The 19,284-nt window shown below is 40.4% G+C and overlaps 1 long non-coding RNA gene across 1 annotated transcript; it reads right to left on the bottom strand.

Annotated features, from left to right (window-relative positions):
* Positions 1-1,084: 1,084 nt before the first annotated feature.
* LOC128314815 (uncharacterized) lies at positions 1,085-17,690 on the bottom strand. Its single transcript, XR_008296903.1, has 3 exons — positions 17,602-17,690; positions 6,326-6,463; positions 1,085-1,413 (listed from the first exon to the last, which is right to left on the bottom strand). It is a non-coding gene; the product is annotated as an uncharacterized LOC128314815 (long non-coding RNA).
* Between the last annotated feature and the right edge of the window lie 1,594 nt (positions 17,691-19,284).

The raw sequence follows: 19,284 nt of genomic DNA, 5'->3' as shown, positions 1-19,284 counted from the left end.
GATTTTAGGGATGGCCCTAACCCAAATGGATCTAACAGTCTAAAGAGAGAATCAATACATGACAAAAAAAATCTTTTTGAGAGAGAGTGTGTGCATGTGCATGTGTGAGCCAGGGAGAGCAGAGGGAGAAAAGAAGGGAGAAAGAATCTTAAGCAGGCTCCACACCTAGAGCAGAGCCCAATGCAGGGCTAGATCCCATGACTATGAGATCATGACCTGAGCTGAAATCAAGAATCAAACATTAGGAAGGAAACATACAAGGGGGAGAGAAAATGGGAAACATTCAAACTAAGATCTAAAGATGAAAAGGAGCTTCAGTTTAGTGAATTGTAGTGGGTCCAAGAATCTGAGAAATGCCAGTGAGGCCAGAGCTTTCTAAGCTAGAGAGAAAAAGTCATATGAGTCTAGAGACAAAATTGGTATCTTCCTCCCAATGATTTTCATCCCTTCCCCTGCCTTCCATCACCCAAAGCAAAGGTCATGGTCATTCATTTATTTGTTCATTCAATATATAGGTACTATTCCAGGTGATCAGAATGTGGCAGGGAACAAAACAGACAAAATTCCTACTCACATGGCTTTTACATTCTAGTAAAAGCCAGGATGTTGATTTGATTATTCTTTTACAATATATGATATGAAAGTTCACTAAGTGGTTGGAAAGAGGTAGAGGTAGGATGGGAATTGGGAAAAGAAGGGAAAGTATTGATACAGGGTGGTCAGAAAAGGCTCTGTGATTAGGTGACTACCTCTCAGCCTTTCAAAGTAGGAAACAAAGATAACCCAATGACCAATAAGGTGTTGGTTGATGGACTTAAGATGAGCGTTTCCCTAGGGTGTTTTATTCAATACTTGACACAAAGGGCATTGGGCTACCCATTTTCTGTCTAGATGAGATTGGAATACAGACTGGGGGTGAATATGTGTGAGAATTAGAGGAAAGCTCCTGGAGAAGACAGACTTTGGGCTGAGCCTTAGGGGATGAGCGAGGTCTGGCTGAAAGACAGGGGAAAGGATGACATTCCAGGCTGAGGGAGCTATGTGAATGAAAGCCCAGAGGCACAGCAGTACTTAGTATGTTTAGTGCAAGAAAGATAGGGCAGACAGTGTGGTTTTTTATTACTGTGGGAAGAGGGCATAGGGCACCATTCTCTATATCCAGAAAAACGCAAAGCCCTTTAGGTATTTTGAAAGGAAATTTAATGCAGAGAACTGGTTTCATAGATGATAGTAGAGTTAGGACGTTCCAGCAGAGGTGATGAGGCCACTCAGAGTTTAGCACCAGCAGGAACTGCTCCCTCTCCTAGGGCTGGTGGGACAAAGAGTGCTGTTACCAGAGCCTGGGACCTGGGACCATCTTGTGGGAACTGGAATCACAATATGTCCATGAAAGAAGAATATGTCCCATGGCACCTGGGGACACAGTCAATGTTAGAGATGGTGATCTGAAGCAGAGAAAGGAGAAATACTCTGACTTCTTCCCAACTCCTGCCTTCCACATCCTGCCAGGGCTCCCTCTGATCCACTCCACTCAAGTTGCTTGGGAAATGTAGTTTCTTGTGATGTAGAGGGCAGGGAGAAGGGCAGAGAGTGGATCTAAGAGCAGACAGACAAATTACCAACAAAGGGGGCGTGGGGGGGGGCAAAAGAGGGAGGCAAGGCAATTCTGATTATAGGAGATGAGGCTGAAAAGAAAGGTATGTTAGAAATAAACCATGGCAGCCTTTGGTGTGCTAAGGACTTGTGCTTTGTTTTTGGCTACAGAGAGCCATAGCATGACTTTTTAAAAAAGAAGTTAATTTCTATGAGTTTTAAAAATTATAAAAGTAATGCACACATTATAAAAATACTTTAACAGCACAGAAACATGTAATATAGGAATAAAAAGAAAAGATTCTCTATTTCTTTCCTGGGGCATCTGGGTGGCTCTGTTGGCTGGGCAACAAGCTCTTGATTTTGGCTCAGGTCATGACCTCACAGTTGATGGGATCGAGCCCAAGTCCAGCTCTCTGCTGACAGCATGGAGCCTGCTTGGGATTCTCTCTCCCTCTCTCTGCTCCCCCCACCCCCCACTCTCTCTCATTTTCTCAAAATAAATAAATAAACATTAGAAAAGAGAAAAGAGTCTCTATTTCCTTCCTGATTGCCTCCCTTCCCATTCCATACTCCAGACATTACCAGTTTGGGGTATGGCACACACTCTTCAAGTGTATACAAACATCACCACCACCACCACCACTTTTACACACACACTACTACTTACAGATATATGCATAATATAACTAATTTATTATTTATATGTGTACAGTATGCCCCATTATGTATTTTAATATGTATGTATATTATGTACATGTGAACACATAAATGGGGCATATGATATATATTTATATTGATATTAAAACACATAAATGGATTCATATTAAACAGTCTTTTCTGTCATTTTTTTTTACCACTAAAAATACATCTTGGACATTTTTCATGATAGTGCATGTAATATATACATCTACCCGTGGTTTTATTAATGGCTGTATAGTATTCTAGTGTACAGGATTTATGTAACCAGTACCTTATTAATAGCTGTTTAGATTTTTTCCAGTATTTTGTTCTTATGAACATTACTGCAATAACATATTTATACATACTCTTGGATTTTTGTCCAAGTATCTAGAAATAGAATTTCTGAGTAAAAAGGAATGTACATTTCTAATTGAAAATATATAATCAAATTGCCTTTAAAACCACTGCACAATCTACGCTCCAACTAGCAGTAAATTAAATTGTTTTTCCCATATCCTCAACAGCACTGATTTTTATAAATGAAGTATCTAATCTGATAGTTGTAAATTTATATTTAATTGTTTGAAATGTACATTTAATTATAAAGAAATTGAATATTTTCCCTATATTTATTAATCATTTGTAGATGCTTTGTGTAGTTTTCTGTTGGAAGTGTAGCTCTTTTCTTACTGATTTTGAAGAACTCTTTGTATTTTCTGGAAATTAGTCCTTACACTTTCATTTGTGTTGTAGATATTTCTATTTGCTATTTGGCTTTTGACCTCATAATATTTTCGCCCTAAACATTTGCTTTCAACTTCCCCCCTAAACGTTTGCTTTTAATTACAGTTAGCAATGCTGCAGAATCTTTTTTTTTATCCTAGAAAGACATCCCTTAATGTTATAAAAATACTCACCCATATTTTTTCTACTGTTACTTTCAATTTTTAGATTTAAATCTTTGACCTACCTTGAATTTATTTTGATATAAAATGTGAGTTAGAGATTTTATTTTATTTTTCCAAATAGCTGCCTTCTTGTGCCAAAAACACTTATTAATAATTGAGTAATATATATTTTCTTTGCTAACTTGAAATGCCACATTTATCATACACTAAATCCCCATATGTATTTGGGTCAGTTTCAGGAACAATTTATATCTGCCTCTTTCTGCATGAATCCCTTATTATTGTGGCTTTATTTTTTAAATATATTTTTTTAATGTTTATTTTTGAGAGAGAGAGCATCAGCAGGGGAGGGGCAGAGAGGGAGAGGAACAGAGGCTCCGAAGTGGGCTCTGTGAGAGAGCCTGATGGGGGGCTGGAACCCATGATCCGCATGATCATGACCTGAGCTGAAGTCGGACACTTAACTGACTAGGCCATGCAGGCGCCCTTAAAGTGGCTTTATTTTTAATTTTCATATCTGGTAATGCTAGTCATCCCTCATTACTTTTATTTTTCAGCTTATTACACATATATTATTGCACACACATTCTCATGGACGGTTTTTGAGTAGAAGACAACTGTTGATGATGATGATGATGATGATGATGATGATGATGATGTGTTTATGGCATGCTTATTAAGTGCCGGATCCTATCCTAAGTGCTTTATTACTGATTAATTTCTGCTATATTATAAATGCTTTTATTACCATGCCCATTACGGACATGAGAAACTGAGAAAGTAAGGTGCTTATTCTCTTATGTTCTCAACATTTCTTAGTTTACATTTTCAAGAGAAGGACTCATCAACTTTCCATACCAGGATCCGTCAAGGGTCACCGGCCAAGCTATGAACTGGCTCATATTCAGCTACAGTCCGGTGAGGTCACAGTCTCTTAGAACAAAGCAGAGCTCCCTAGGCTGGACTGTGGTGGGGCAGGCACCATGGCTGCTAGGTTTGGTACATCCTCCAAACGATATCATGTGTACAGTGCTTTCTCTGTTTCCTTTGATGTTTGATCCTGGACCATAAACCCATGTCTTCTTTGGGGTTCTGAATATGAGCAAATGAACTTAAACAAAACTTCTTGGGGGCAGAATCAACCCGCCATAAAAGACACGTGGATTCATATGGGATCAGGGATTTTTGCCATACCAGGGCACCTAAAAAATATTTAATATTTAAATTAAATATTTAATATTTAAATATTCACTAGATTTGCTTGGTTCACCAGCAAGCTTATCTGGTTGGCCTAATCAAAGACTAAACTTTCAGGTTTAATAGTGGGTATGATACTAGGGTTAAGTAGTTGAAGCATTAGAAGAAGAAGAGAAAAATATAATGGATATGACATATGCTGAAAATAGATGGCATTCACGCCCAGAGGACTGAGTTCTTAAAATGATCTTTTCTCCCCTCCCCCACTTAACCATCTCCTAAAAGGAAATGTTTTTCTGTAACTCTCATTGTTTGTTTTAAGAGAACACTCCATTAATTCTGTGGTGTAGAAAGGGAGTTGGAGTTTTGCATTTGTCTCTGAATGTCTCAAATAATTATGCATAACGTCAGTGAATTTTAAGGTGTTAGTGTTACTTGTATTTTTATGAAAGCTGTCTGCAGGGAAATTCAACTGTTGGGGGAATCTAGAAACACCTGGGTCTTTTAAAATCATAAAGAATTAAATAGTTTTCCATCAGGTTCTCTGGCTTACTTTTGAAAGCTTCCTTTGCTTTTCCAGCTTATCATTGTTCTTTCTGTTTTAGGATGTAAATCTCCCACTGAAAAGAGATCTAAATGCTAGAGCATTAGAAGACTTGAGTGTTGTTTTTAACAGGAAATCACACTGGATGAAATGATATAGAACTGTGAGCAGAAGACCTCATATTTGTTTGTTTATGTATTGATGTATTTATTTACTTTTATAAAGATTTTATTTTTAAGTCATCTTTACTTGATGGGGCTGGAACTCACGACCCTGAGATCAAGAGTCCACGCTTCACCAACTGAGCCAGCCAGGTGCCCCTAGAAGACCTCATATTTAGATGATTGTTTATTATTTGCATTTTATTCATATTCTTAGGAGTCCTTGAGAATAAAGACAGAAGGAAAGCTTTGGAAATCACCAGCTAAATACCAATGCAGATGGATGACACTTGTCCTGCTCTGTCTTGTGTCAAAGTTATTTGTGCCCTTTTTCACCTCATTAGACTCTAAGGTCCTTGAGAGTTGTGTCTAAGTTATATTCTTAACCCCCATGGTGCTTCATATAGTATTTAATAATCATTGTGCCAAAACAAACTTTCATTTGACAAAATTTTCAATAGATAAAAATTTCCCTATCTTGGAAAAATTAGGATCTTATCAGCAAAAAACTCTGAAATAAGCACATAGTAAACACAACCTAATCTGGAAAAAAGGCTATCTTAGTGTGACAATCTCTTATTGCATTAAAATAATATATATTAAAGTAATACATAATTATTTCATTATTGAACTTTCTTTAAAAAAATTTTTTTTAACATTTATTTATTTTTGAAAGACAAAGAGCACAAGCAGGGGAGGGGCAGAGAGAGAGAGGGAGACACAGAATCTGAAGCAGGCTCCAGGGTCCCAGCTGTCAGCACAGAGCCCTACGTGGAGCTCGCAAACTGTGAGGTCATGACCTGAGCTGAAGTCGGATGCTCAACCAACTGAGCCACCCAGGCACCCCTCCTTATTGAACTTTCAAGATGAAAGATAGCCCAGCCAGAACTCTCTAGGACAGCTTTGAAGACAATCTAATAGTAATATGTTGGGGTTTTGTTGTTGTTGGTGGTGGTGGTGGTGGTGGTGTTGTTTTGAGAGAAAGAGCATGAGCACATGAGCAGGGCAGAGGGAGAGAGAGAATCCTAAGCAGACTCCACGCCCAACACAGAGCCTGACACTAGACTCGATCTCACGACCATGAGATTATGACCTGAGCTGAAATCAAGAGTTGAATGATCAACCGACTGTGCCACCGAGGCGCAACCCCCACCTTTGTCCCAGCCTAGTCTAAATATGTTGGGTAGAAGAGAGAAAAACTGGCAGAGCTCCAAATTAAAAGCCTCATTACTTCTTACCTGTCCCACTTTGCTTCCTCCTTTCCGCCTTCTTGGAGAGCTCTTTGTAATTGTCTTTGTAGCTCTTTTTCTCACAGCCTTCAGCCACTGTGTTTCAGATTTTCATAAGGTTGTGGTGTGTTTAAAAATCTGCTGATACTGAAGTACATAAGGCATCAGGCAAAGAGTATTTAAGAACTTTAAATTAAGGTGTTTAAAAGCACCCTTGGAAAAAAGAAAAGGACCTTTTGGTTTGGCAAAACTGTAAAAGAGTAATCAATATCTTACCACTTTTTTTTAAATGATGCTATTGTTATTGGGTTATACTTTTCCTTTTGTATTTAAGCTCATTTATCACACACTATCCTATGAAATTGATAGGATCAGATTATCTCATTTTAGAAATAACAACAGGGAGAAATGAAAGCAGGGAGAAAGTAACTCATTTATACAGCACCACTCTTGTCCTAAACTAAGATGTGAGACTTCCACTCAGCCTTTGCACTAAGGAACCAAGCCTGAGATGGGACCAGTAAAGCAGAGGCATAGTATATTAGCACCAGGGTTTTGGTTCTAGAATAGAAAGAAACACCCAGAAAAATAGGAAACACAGTAATTATTATATTAACCTTTTTTCCTCAAGGGAGATTAATCTTGGCCTACAATCTAACATGGGGTTGGTCTTAGAAAAGACTGTTGATTCCTAGAGTTGATGTTGCAACTGGAAAGGTTTATTGAAGTGCCTGATGGATGCTCCTTTACGTGAGGGCTTAAAAACAACAGATTTTCATCAAGTGTTATTACACAGAGGTTGTACCTAAAAGCAAGGTAGGTAAGTTGCCTTAATAAATTCTTGTTGACTCTTCTGATCTTCTGATAGGAGCACTGAGGTTTCCTGGTATTGTCTCTGGTTTACTTTTCTTTTTTTTTTCTTTTGACTTTTTTTTAATATAAACATTTTATTGAGATATAATTCACATACCATACAATTCACCCATTAAAGTGTACAATTTAGTATATTCACAGAGTTGTGTAACCATTATCATAAGCAATCTTAGGACATTTTCATCACCTCAGAAAGAAACCCCATGACCATTAACAGTTAACCTCCCCCCTAGTTCCCTCCCCCCTGCCCCTCCCCCCCACTAGCCTCCAGCCTAACCCCCAGGGCTTCTAACCGTTAATCTTCTTTCTGTCTCTATAGATTTACCAAATCGGGATATTTAATATAAATGGTCTTTTGTAACTGGCTTCTTTGACATAAACTTAGCATAGTGTTTGCAATGTTCATCCATGTTGTAGCATATATCAGTACTTCGTTGTTTTTGTTGCTGAATAATATTCCATTTTACATTTTAATTCATTCATTCATCAACTGGTGAGTCGTGGGTTGTTGCTAACTTTTGCTTATTATGAATAATGCTACTATGAACATTTGGTACTAGTTTTCATATGGATATAGGTTTTCATTTCTCTTGGTATATACCTGAGTGGAATTGCTGGGTCAAATGGTAACTTGATGTTCAGTCTTTGGAGGAACTGCCAGACTTTTCCAAAGCAGCTGAGCCATTTTCCATTCCCACCAGCAGTGTATGAGGGTTCCAATTTCTCCACATCCTCACCAGCCTCATTATTCTCTTTTTGATTATTGCCATCCTACTGGGTGGGAAGTGGTCTTTCATTGTGGGTTTGATTTACATTTCCTGATGGCTCATGTTATTAAGCATCTTTTTGTGTGCTTATTGACTGTTTAAAATTTTCCCTGGAGAAATGTCTATTCAGATCCTTTGTCCATTCACAGACTGGATTCTCAATGCTAGTCCGTTGATCTATATGTCTGTCCTTATGCCAGTAACACATGGTCTTCATTAACTGTACATTTGTGGTAAGTTTAGAAATCAGGAAATCCTCCAACCATGTTCTTCCTTTTTGAAATTGTTTCAGTTATTCTGGGTCCTTTGCATGTCCATATTAGGATCAGCCTGTCAATTTCTACAACAAAGCCAGCTGGGATTTTGATGAAGATTGTGTGGATTCTGTGATCAGTTTGGGGAGTATCGCCATCTTAACAATACTGTCTTCTGATCCATGTATATGGATGCATCTATGTTTACCTAGATCTCCTTTAATTTCTTTCAACAATGTTTTGTAGTTTTCAGAGTATAAGTTTGCCCTTCTTAAATTTATTCCTAAGTATGTTATTCTTTTGTGTGTTATTGTAAATGGAATTTTTTTTAAATTTCATTTTCAGACTGTTCCTTGCAAGTGTATAGAAATACAACTGGATTTTGTACATTTGATTCACTTTTGATCTAAAGTAACACTTATGCTGGCAACAGAAAACAGCTATAAAAAATACTGTTTGTTCTAAATAGATTGAGCTAATGAAATAGCACATTATAGCCCAAGAAGTGTCTCTGTTTCATCCTGAGGACTGAAATATCTCATCAAACAGCAGTTGCATAATGCAAAGGCATTTAAGCATATCCTATCTATCCCATAGATGGCTTTTGGTGCTTAAGTATACCTCCTGGAACAGGTATTGTCTATACCAATAGCATTGTCTATTTCTATATGTACTTAATTTTCTCTGGCAACAGCTAATAATTAACTAAGTACCAGCACCCTAATTCTCTTCCTTCTAGTTTTGACTCAGATGTCAGTTCCTCAGGAGGTCTTTCCTGACCCATCTATGTGTGGTTGTCCTCCTGCAAATACTGCTAACACATCACCTAGTTTATTTTCTTATTTTTTTTTAATATATGAAATTTATTGTCAAATTGGTTTCCATACAACACCCAGTGCTCATCCCAAAAGGTGCCCTCCTCAATACCCATCACCCACCCTCTCCTCCCTCCCACCCCTCATCAACCCTCAGTTTGTTCTCAGTTTTTAACAGTCTCTTATGCTTTGGCTCTCTCCCACTCTAACCTCTTTTTTTTTTTTTCCTTCCCCTCCCCCATGGTTTCCTGTTAAGTTTCTCAGGATCCACATAAGAGTGAAACCATATGGTATCTGTCTTTCTCTGTATGGCTTATTTCACTTAGGATCACACTCTCCAGTTCCATCCACGTTGCTACAAAAGGCCAGATTTCATTTTTTCTCATTGCCACGTAGTATTCCATTGTGTATATAAACCACAATTTCTTTCTCCATTCATCAGTTGATGGACATTTAGGCTCTTTCCATAATTTGGCTATTGTTGAGAGTGCTGCTATGAACATTGGGGTACAAGTGCCCCTATGCATCAGTACTCCTGTATCCCTTGGATAAATTCTTAGCAGTGCTATTGCTGGGTCATAGGGTAGGTCTATTTTTAATTTTTTGAGGAACCTCCACACTGCTTTCCAGAGCGGCTGCACCAATTTGCATTCCCACCAACAGTGCAAGAGGGTTCCCGTTTCTCCACATCCTCTCCAGCATCTATAGTCTCCTAATTTGTTCATTTTGGCCACTCTGACTGGCGTAAGGTGATACCTGACTGTGGTTTTGATTTGTATTTCCCTGATAAGGAGCGACGCTGAACATCTTTTCATGTGCCTGTTGGCCATCCGGATGTCTTCTTTAGAGAAGTGTCTATTCATGTTTTCTGCCCATTTCTTCACTGGGTTATTTGTTTTTTGGGTGTGGAGTTTGGTGAGCTCTTTATAGATTTTGGATACTAGCCCTTTGTCCAATATGTCATTTGCAAATATCTTTTCCCATTCCGTTGGTTGCCTTTTAGTTTTGTTGATTGTTTCCTTTGCTGTGCAGAAGCTTTTTATCTTCATAAGGTCCCAGTAATTCACTTTTGCTTTTAATTCCCTTGCCTTTGGGGATGTGTCGAGTAAGAGATTGCTACGGCTGAGGTCAGAGAGGTCTTTTCCTGCTTTCTCCTCTAGTGTTTTGATGGTTTCCTGTCTCACATTCAGGTCCTTTATCCATTTTGAGTTTATTTTTGTGAATGGTGTAAGAAAGTGGTCTAGTTTCACTCTTCTGTATGTTGCTGTCCAGTTCTCCCAGCACCATTTGTTAAAGAGACTGTCTTTTTTCCATTGGATGTTCTTTCCCGCTTTGTCAAAGATGAGTTGGCCATACTTTTTTGGGTCTAGTTCTGGGGTTTCTATTCTATTCCATTGGTCTATGTGTCTGTTTTTGTGCCAATACCATGCTGTCTTGATGATGACAGCTTTGTAGTAGAGGCTAAAGTCTGGGATTGTGATGCCTCCTGCTTTGGTCTTCTTCAAAATTACTTTGGCTATTCGGGGCCTTTTGTGGTTCCATATGAATTTTAGGATTGCTTGTTCTAGCTTTGAGAAGAATGCTGGTGCAATTTTGATTGGGATTGCATTGAATGTGTAGATAGCTTTGGGTAGTATTGACATTTTGACAATATTTATTCTTCCAATCCATGAGCAGGGAATGTCTTTCCATTTCTTTAAATCTTCTTCAATTACCTTCATAAGCTTTCTATAGTTTTCAGCATACAGATCCTTTACATCTTTGGTTAGATTTATTCCTAGATATTTTATGCTTCTTGGTGCAATTGTGAATGGGATCAGTTTCTTTATTTGTCTTTCTGTTGCTTCATTGTTAGTGTATAAGAATGCACCTGATTTCTGTACATTGATTTTGTATCCTGCAACTTTGCTGAATTCATGTATCAGTTCTCGCAGACTTTTGGTGGAGTCTATCAGATTTTCCATGTATAATATCATGTCATCTGCAAAAAGCGAAAGCTTGACTTCATCTTTGCCAATTTGGATGCCTTTGATTTCCTTTTGTTGTCTGATTGCTGATGCTAGAACTTCCAGCACTATGTTAAACAACAGCGGTGAGAGTGGGCATCCCTGTCGTGTTCCTGATCTCAGGGAAAAAGCTCTCAGTTTTTCCCCGTTGAGGATGATGTTAGCTGTGGGCTTTTCATAAATGGCTTTTATGATCTTTAAGTATGTTCCTTCTATCCCGACTTTCTCAAGGGTTTTTATTAAGAAAGGGTGCTGGATTTTGTCAAAGGCCTTTTCTGCATCGATTGACAGGATCATATGGTTCTTCTCTTTTTTTTTGTTAATGTGATGTATCACATTGATTGATTTGCCCTGCATCCCAGGAATGAATTCCACTTGATCATGGTGAATAATTCTGTTTATATGCTGTTGAATTCGATTTGCTAGTATCTTATTGAGAATTTTTGCATCCATATTCATCAGGGATATTGGCCTGTAGTTCTTTTTTACTGGGTCTCTGTCTGGTTTAGGAATCAAAGTAATACTGGCTTCATAGAATGAGTCTGGAAGTTTTCCTTCCCTTTCTATTTCTTGGAATAGCTTGGGAAGGATAGGTATTATCTCTGCTTTAAACGTCTGGTAGAACTCCCCTGGGAAGCCATCTGGTCCTGGACTCTTATTTGTTGGGAGATTTTTGATAACCGATTCAATTTCTTCGCTGGTTATGGGTCTGTTCAAGCTTTCTGTTTCCTCCTGATTGAGTTTTGGAAGAGTGTGGGTGTTCAGGAATTTGTCCATTTCTTCCAGGTTGTCCAATTTGTTGGCATATAATTTTTCATAGTATTCCCTGATAATCGCTTGTATCTCTGAGGGATTGGTTGTAATAATTCCATTTTCATTCATGATTTTATCTATTTGGGTCATCTCCCTTTTCTTTTTGAGAAGCCTGGCTAGAGGTTTGTCAATTTTGTTTATTTTTTCAAGAAACCAACTCTTGGTTTTGTTGATCTGCTCCACAGTTTTTTTAGATTCTATATTGTTTATTTCTGCTCTGATCTTTATTATTTCTCTTCGTCTGCTGGGTTTAGGCTGCCTTTGCTGTTCTGCTTCTATTTCCTTTAGGTGTGCTGTTAGATTTTGTATTTGGGATTTTTCTTGTTTCTTGAGATAGGCCTGGATTGCAATGTATTTTCCTCTCAGGACTGCCTTCGCTGCGTCCCAAAGCGTTTGGATTGTTGTATTTTCATTTTCGTTTGTTTCCATATATTTTTTAATTTCTTCTCTAATTGCCTGGTTGACCCACTCATTCGTTAGAAGGGTGTTCTTTAACCTCCATGCTTTTGGAGGTTTTCCAGACTTTTTTCTGTGGTTGATTTCAAGCTTCATAGCATTGTGGTCTGAAAGTATGCATGGTATAATTTCAATTCTTGTAAACTTATGAAGGGCTGTTTTGTGACCCAGTATATGATCTATCTTGGAGAATGTTCCATGTGCACTCGAGAAGAAAGTATATTCTGTTGCTTTGGGATGCAGAGTTCTAAATATATCTGTCAAGTCCATCTGATCCAATGTCTCATTCAGGGCCCTTGTTTCTTTATGGACCGTGTGTCTAGATGATCTATCCATTTCTGTAAGTGGGGTGTTAAAGTCCCCTGCAATTACCACATTCTTCTCAATAAGGTTGCTTATGTTTATGAGTAATTGTTTTATATATTTGGGGGCTCCAGTATTCGGTGCATAGACATTTATAATTGTTAGCTCTTCCTGATGGATAGACCCTGTAACTATTATATAATGCCCTTCTTCATCTCTTGTTACAGCCTTTAATTTAAAGTCTAGTTTGTCTGATATAAGTATGGCTACTCCAGCTTTCTTTTGGCTTCCAGTAGCATGATAGTTCTCCATCCTCTCACTCTCAATCTAAAGGTGTCCTCAGGTCTAAAATGAGTCTCTTGTAGACAACAAATAGATGGGTCTTGTTTTTTTATCCATTCTGATACCCTATGTCTTTTGGTTGGCGCATTCAATCCATTTACATTCAGTGTTATTATAGAAAGATATGGGTTTAGAGTCATTGTGATGTCTGTATGTTTTATGTTTGTAGTGATGTCTCTGGTACTTTGTCTCACAGGGTCCCCCTTAGGATCTCTTGTAGGGCTGGTTTAGTGGTGACAAATTCCTTCAGTTTTTGTTTGTTTGGGAAGACCTTTATCTCTCCTTCTATTCTAAATGACAGACTTGCTGGATAAAGGATTCTCAGCTGCATATTATTTCTGTCTAGCACACTGAAAATCTCGTGCCAATTCTTTCTGGCCTGCCAAGTTTCAAAAGAGAGATCAGTCACGAGTCTTATAGGTCTCCCTTTAAAAATTTTTTTTTTCAACGTTTATTTATTTTTGGGACAGAGAGAGACAGAGCATGAACGGGGGTCGGGCAGAGAGAGAGGGAGACACAGAATCGGAAACAGGCTCCAGGCTCTGAGCCATCAGCCCAGAGCCTGAAGCGGGGCTCGAACTCACGGACCGCGAGATTGTGACCTGGCTGAAGTCGGACGCTTAACCGACTGCGCCACCCAGGCGCCCCGTATAGGTCTCCCTTTATATGTGAGGGCACGTTTACCCCTTGCTGCTTTCAGAATTTTCTCTTTATCCTTGTATTTTGCCAGTTTCACTATGATATGTCGTGCAGAAGATCGATTCAAGTGACGTCTGAAGGGAGTTCTCTGTGCCTCTTGGATTTCAATGCCTTTTTCCTTCCCCAGTGCAGGGAAGTTCTCAGCTATTATTTCTTCAAGTACCCCTTCAGCACCTTTCCCTCTCTCTTCCTCCTCTGGGATACCAATAATGCGTATATTATTTCTTTTTAGTGTATCACTTAGTTCTCTAATTTTCCCCTCATACTCCTGGATTTTTTTATCTCTCTTTTCTCAGCTTCCTCTTTTTCCATAACTTTATCTTCTAGTTCACCTATTCTCTCCTCTGCCTCTTCAATCCGAGCCGTGGTGGTTTCCATTTTGTTTTGCATTGCGTTTAAAGCGTTTTTCAGCTCCTCGTGACTGTTCCTTAGTCCCTTGATCTCTGTAGCAAGAGATTCTCTGCTGTCCTCTATACTGTTTTCAAGCCCAGCGATTAATTTTATGACTATTATTCTAAATTCACTTTCTGTTATATTATTTAAATCCTTTTTGATCAGCTCATTAGCTGTTGTTATTTCCTGGAGATTCTTCTGAGGGGAATTCTTCCGCTTGGTCATTTTGGATAGTCCCTGGCGTGGTGAGGACCTGCAGGGCACTTCCCCTGTGCTGTGGTGTATAACTGGAGTTGGTGGGCGGGGCCGCAGTCCGACCTGATGTCTGCCCCCAGCCCACCGCTGGGGCCACAGTCAGACTGGTGTGTGCCTTCCCTTCCCCTCTCCTAGGGGCAGGATTCACTGTGGGGTGGTGTGGCCCGTCTGGGCTACTTGCACACTGCCAGGCTTGTGGTGCTGGGGATCTGGCGTATTAGCTGGGGTGGGTAGGCAAGGTGCACGGGGGCAGGAGGGGCAGGCTTAGCTCCCTTCTCCTTAGGTGATCCACTTCAGGAGGGGCCCTGTGGCAGCGGGAGGGAGTCAGATCCGCTGCCGGAGGTTTGGCTCCGCAGAAGCACAGAGTTGGGTGTTTGCGTGGAGCGAGCAAGTTCCCTGGCAGGAACTGGTTCTCTTTGGGATTTTGGCTGGGGGATGGGTGGGGGAAATGGCGCTGGCGAGCGCCTTTGTTCCCCACCAAACTGAGCTCTATCGTCAGGGGGCTCAGCAGCTCTCCGTCCCTTTGTCCTCCAGCCTTCCCGCTTTCCGAGCAGAGCTGTTAACTTATGACCTCCCAGACGCTAAGTCGCGCTTGCTGTCAGAACACATCATCCGTCCAGGCCCCACCGCTTTTGCAAGCCAGACTCGGGGGCTCTGCTTGGCCGGCGAGCCGCCCCTCTGCCCCGGCTCCCTCCCGCCAGTCCGTGGAGCGCGCACCGCCTCGCCGCCCTTCCTACCCTCTTCCGTGGGCCTCTCGTTTGCTCTTGGCTCCGGCAACTCCGTTCTGCTAATCCTCTGGCGGTTTTCTGGGTTATTTAGGCAGGTGTAGGTGGAATCTAAGTGATCAGGACGCGCGGTGAGCCCAGCGTCCTCCTACGCCACCATCTTCCCTCATCCCCTAGTTTATTTTCTTAATCACACTTATTACAGTCTGTAATTATCTCATTTGTTTATTGTCTGCCCTCACTATGCAGTGTAAGTCCATGAGAAAAGGGATTTTCCCTGTATTTCCTCATGAAAGAATTTTTTTTAATTATTTATTTTAGAGAGAGAGAGGGAGGGAGAGAGAGAGAGAGAGAGAGAGCAAGGGAGGGGCAGAGAGAGAGGGAGACCCAGAATCCGAAGCAGGCTCCAGGCTCTGAGCTGCCAGCACAGAGCCTGACGCAGGGCTCAAACCCATGAACCGTGAGATCATGACCTGAGCCGAAGTCAGACGCTTAATCAACTGAGCCACCCAGGTGCCCCATCACTAAAGAATTTCTAATGACTAACACACACTAATTTTTGGGGCACATGGGAATAAACGTATTTCTAAACAAAAGCATAGCACAGATAACTACTAAACATGCAAAGCGATAAACAAGTGGCACTGACATTGCACTTGTGTATGCTTTTGATGTACACCCGGAAGAACTGTAGAGATATGAATAAGATGGGTCAGAAGACTCATTAGCTAAGTGCCTCAAGTCCTCACAGGAGCCTCAAAGCTGGGTTCAAAGTTGGCCTTTCTACAAAAAATGATCAGTTAGTACCTACGATGGACCTTCAGAGTTGCCCTTCAATAGTTGGGCTCTTGGATGTTAGATCTGGAAGTGTCCATGACATATTTTATGGCTGTCTCAGGAAAGTTCGTGGGAGGATTTTCTTTTAACCTGAGTACATTTAGATTCTAGTAATTCTAGTTGTCCCAATATAATTCATGTGATTATTTAGTCCAATTAGTTAGGCATCCTGAAATCTTTAATTCTATTCTGCAGTTTCTATATCCAGATTTGTGTAACTTCAAAATATTCTCAAGTCAATTGATGTACTTGGTGAAGACAAAGTATTATAAGCATTCAAAATATGCCCTACATATTTCACTAAGATAAATATAACATTTTTAGAGAGTTCCAGGAAACTTGAGGAAAAGGAAATGCTGTGTTAGTTACCAATCAACAGTGTATTTCACTTGTTATTTGCAGAAATAGAGGGTTGAATTTAAATGGCAGGCCCACTAACAAAATGATAAGCCTTTATTGAGTTTTGCAGGTGAGCTGATGGTAGTTCTTGTTCACACAAAGCCTATGTCAATTTGGATTTCTAGCTCCTTTTTCCTTCTAAGAAGAGCAAAGGACAGGAAGGATAAGAATCATTCATCAGTGATCAACATTTGAAGAACTTTAGCTCTTGTGGTATAAAACATTTAGAAGGCCAGGCGATTCAAGAAAATTTCTCCCATCTAATATTTTATTCAGATTAATTAGGGAACATGATATTGCCCTAAATGTGAGCCGAAGAAAATACAGGTGGGAGACTTAATTACCCTTTCTCTGAAGGAATCGTGTGTTATTAATTCTGAATTCCAAAGATTTCACAAGGTGTCTGGCACATAAATGATAGTCATATTGAAAGAGAAAGTACATTATCTTGAAAGTAGATTGGGTACTTCTGGCCGTGACCTCACGGCATCTTAAGTGCTGAGGATGACTTCAAGTGGAAATGGGGGCGCTGTTTTGGAGGCCTTGCCAGGGAGTCCAGAGTAGGTGCTGTTCTAGCTAATATTTGTTCCTCTTGCCTATACAAGACTGGCCAATGTTATAATTGCACTGTCTGTCCTGATCTATTAAATAGAATAATGCAGTCTCTTCCATATCTTAGAATGATACCCCTTTCCTGGTGTGATTTGTTTGATTTTCATCTGCTCTATTGATGTTGGACATGGGGGAGGATCTTGAAACCCAGATATTGAACTGATGCCTTAAAATGTTAAGGCATGTTAAAATAAAGTAGACCTCCCAAGATAAGCATCCATAAATTAGAGACAAAAGTCAAAGAGGCAGGCTGATTTCTTTCTGATAACAGCCCTGGTTGTTATGGAGATGGGAGGGGGAGGAAACAGGAGGATGGTGAAATGTTGCAGTGGAAGAAAGGGTTACTTATATAAGCTGGTGGCTTATAATATATCCCTTTAAGCTAGGCAGGAATCATGCTCAACCTAGCTCCCATGGCTCTTTGGGAATCGAGGTATTAGTAATTTCCTAAAATTCTTCAAGCCTGATTGTTCTTTTTTTTGGTAACCTTACCCCAAAACTCTAAAAGGTCACAGCTATTGATAAAGGCCCTGGGACTGATACATCACTCATTCTGATACACACTCATTCTCCATTTCCCTTTGATAAGCTAATGCTTGCAAATGCTTTTAAAATATGCCAAAAGCCACCTGGGCATATTTTTCTAATAGAACCAGGTAGTAAAGAGAGACTTGATACTAAATAACTGTAAGCAAAATAAGCCCAACCATTGCTCATAGAGCTGAAGAGCCCTCACCTTGACCTTTTAATGAATAGCAGGGGGCAGCCGGCAGGAAAGAATCCCCAGGCAGCAGCACCTGCTTCTTGAGAAGGTGCATGTGCAAGGTTCTTTAGAAAAAGGTTTCCAGGGAAACCATATAACTTCTATTCTGTTTTCTTAAATGTATTAAGCACTAAACGTGCCTGCGAATGCTTGGAGTTCTCATTTGAAGTCAGGAGCTGCTGAAGAAGAGTGTTTTCATGAGACACACCTACATAGCCAGAAATCATTTTTATGCTTCCTTCACTAAATGTCAGCTGCATACTCAGCTGGGGAGAATTAAGTGACCTGGGTTCATCTGTGGGGTGAAAGATAGGGAAGATTAACTCCAGTTGCTTGAATTGCTTTTCTTCCCTGTTATTATGATGGTTACTAATAAATGATAGTAATGTTCAGATTCAGCAGCTGTGTCTTACCAGTTAGATCTTATGTACATTAGACTATGTAGAAAATGTTAATACCATAGAATGTCTTCCTGTATATTGTTTAATATGTAAAGAAATATTCAAGCAAGAAAAATCACAGAAAACTTGGCCGAAGTGTTTCTACACCTACATATTGCCTTTCATGGCCGAAGACCTTCAGACATTTGTGTGTTACCCTGCCCCTGTTTCCAGCGTGGTGAGGGGGTGGGTCCTGGCAGCCATGTTTTCACCAAGTGGCTCCGCCTCCCTGATCACAACTGATTGGCCTAGAGGTGGACAAGCTGAGCCAATCATAACCTTCAGTGTGGTTTAATTGGAACATGAAGATGCTGGAGGTTTAAATTAGATGTTCCTACGAGAGGGGGGATGAGACGTGGCCATTTAGCGACCTGCTCCACCCCGGCGAGGAGAGGGGGGTACGCAGGGAGAGAGAGACAGTCAAGCACACAGAGGAGAAAGGTAAGGCAGAGGGAGGGAGGGAAGGAGAGAGATTGGAAAGACTTTTGATGTTTTTCAATTCCTGTTTCTTTGGGAAGCTTGGATATACTTCTTGATCCAAGGTTTTATGAGACAGATTTATATCCTTAAAATAAACCCCACCTCGTTCCTAAGTTAGAGTGGTTTTCTGTTACTTCCAATTAAAAGGCCTGTCATAGAACACCCAGCTTTGTTAGAATCAGCATTTACCACATTTCTTTCCATGGTCTGGGGGTGCGGGTTTTTGGTCTTGTTATTTCTGACTGCCTGGGTGCTGTGGTAGATGTCCTTTTGGCGGTATCACAAGGATGCTGACCTCCCACACTGGCCATTTAAGAGGTGGGTGTGTGGCTTTAGTCACACTCTTCACACTGGGTGTGGTTGGGTGATCTGCACAGAAATGCTGCTTCACACTCATGTGATGGGTTCTGGTGGGAGTGTCAGGGAGGCTTTTTATAGAACTGACACCGACGGAGCAGGCTGACCAGACAGGGACTAGAATTGAGGAGATTCAGGATTGTCCCTGGGAGGGAGAGCTCTGGGCGGATAGGGACTTTTTGGTACAAAAACACCAAATAGTAGATATGGAAGGAACCCTAGGCAGAGTCCAGCTCTACCTCTTTGTCTAGATGAGAATCTTGTTGCCCAGGGAGGCTGATTGGTTTGCCCTGGAGTGGAGCCTGGACTCCCCACCTCCAGCACAGTGTTCTTTCCCCATCCCCATTCTGCCACTAGCACTTTCTTAATGAAAAGAGTA

Source organism: Acinonyx jubatus, chromosome A2 (genome assembly GCF_027475565.1).
Source record: "Acinonyx jubatus isolate Ajub_Pintada_27869175 chromosome A2, VMU_Ajub_asm_v1.0, whole genome shotgun sequence".
NCBI classification, from domain to species: Eukaryota; Metazoa; Chordata; class Mammalia; order Carnivora; family Felidae; genus Acinonyx; species Acinonyx jubatus.
The sequence above is the reverse complement of the archived record's forward strand: the minus strand, read 5'-3'. Positions and strand labels throughout refer to the sequence as shown.